Raw genomic sequence first — 2,005 nt, forward strand, 5'->3', positions numbered from 1 at the left:
CCTCTCTTTGCCTCTACTACCCTCTTAACTCCCCACCCCATGCCCTAAATAAATTCTATTCTATACTATACAGTCGTGTGGCTGGTCCCTCAGGGGGAAGGGATGCCTTGTCATGGGCCCCGCAGAGGCACCCCTTCCCCCCCCCCCCACCTCACCACACCCCCATAGAACATATATTAATATTTCTTTATCTTTATATAATCACAACATTGGTGCAAGCGGGAGTAAGAGGACAAGAGGCAAGAGAGAGGAGTGGGGCAAACAGCCCCTTTTATAGTGGGCCAGGTCTACCTGGCTGTTGCCAGGTAACTGTGGGGAGGAGCATACCTGGCTGTTGCCAGGTAACTGTGGGGGTGGAGTCCAGACAGAATACCAACAGAACAGTATTGGCCGCAGGGAAATATCCACTGGATTAAGAAGAATGCTTAAATTCAGTCTATGAGTTTATTGCCTTTCATTCCTCAGGGAAATCCCTAACTCCTCCCTCTGATGTAGTCAAAAGATGACTGTTTTTTCAACCCGCCATTAGACCTGAGCTTGATTCCCAAGCACCCTTCTCTGGCAGCACGTTCCACATCCATCCTGATGCCTTCTCTTCTGCCAGCAAATCCCTCCTCAGGGTTCCTGTCAGTTAATGGCAGTCTCATCCCCTGAGACACCATATGCTTAATGACGTCCTCTAAAGAGACGGAATCTCCCTTAGCTGTCCTCTAAGTTTTGAAAAGTGTTTATGTCCTTCATAATGTTGGGGGAAAAACACAACTTAAGCTCTAATGCAGACAGTGAGCTAATGGGCCAGTCTATCCCACAGGAAAGAGAAAACAAAGGTTCTAGCCTTTTGTAGAGCCTGGAAGTCCTGCTGAGCAGTGATCAGTCCCAGCTATCTATAAAAGGAGCTCAGAATTGCCTGCTCAGTGGTTGTCCTTTGTTCTGTCTCTTGTGCTACCGGGATTGTCTTCCCCATGCTGCCTCTGACATCCTGAGCCAGAAATTCCTCTCCCAGGGTGGGGGTGGGGGGCTGAGAGATGGATTTGCCTCTCTAAGTCATCATAATTCACTGGAGTGATGTTGCCTTCAAGGCAACATAAATCTGTGTTATGGGGCTTATTAGGAGCTGGTTTTGTAGAGGCATGAGGGCGTTTTCAGTGCAGGTCAGTTTAAGTATGAAAATTCTTCTTCTTTTTTTTTTTTTTTTTTTAATATTGTCCCCTACTTGTTCTGCTCACAGGCTGGTTATTCCCTAATATCATTGGGGCTTTACAGTTCCGTAGTTAGTTCCACAGCCAGATCTTCCTACATCACTGTTTTCTATTGCCCTGCATGAAATATACATGCAGTTTGAGAAGTGGCTTGCCCCCCACTCCTTACATAACTGCACTGTGATTTTGGCTTTTGTTCCTCTCCAGATTTGGGGCTGAGAGCTGACAAAACAAGCCAGGCAATTCCGACTGTCTTCCTCTCAACTAGATTAACACACTCCTCAGACATGTTCAGAACAATGCTTCTGAATCCTGGCTGCAATTAGAATCAGCAGGGAGCTTTAAAAAAAAGAAAAATCAATGCTCAGGCCCCACTCCAAATCAATTAAAATAGATTTTTGAGGCGTGGGCCTCCGGCAAGGGGAATTTCTATAACGCTTCTGTGATTTTTATCAACGTGCAGCCATAGATGGAAATCACTATTTTAAACATAACCCGAATTAATGATTATAGGTTTTGCTTGCATAGGGAATGTTAATTTAATATTCGTATAAAATTTAAGATAGTCATGCTTTGAGTTCAAAAAAGCCAACAGGAAGCTAGAATTGTGTAGGATAACTAAGCTGTACACAGAAAGAACAAAAGTAGATAGATTTACTCCAGTGCTGCCTGGGCTAGAAAACCTTTGGAAATCTGAAAGCAATAAGGTAGACCATGGAATTAGAGCAAGTCAGTTGAGGCAGTCTGTTTCCTATTCAACACATTTCTAACAAAGCCAAAGCTGGTGAATACAGAAGATGACCTGC

The sequence above is a fragment of the Mastomys coucha genome, unplaced genomic scaffold (assembly GCF_008632895.1).
Source record: "Mastomys coucha isolate ucsf_1 unplaced genomic scaffold, UCSF_Mcou_1 pScaffold12, whole genome shotgun sequence".
In the NCBI taxonomy this organism is placed as follows: Eukaryota; Metazoa; Chordata; class Mammalia; order Rodentia; family Muridae; genus Mastomys; species Mastomys coucha.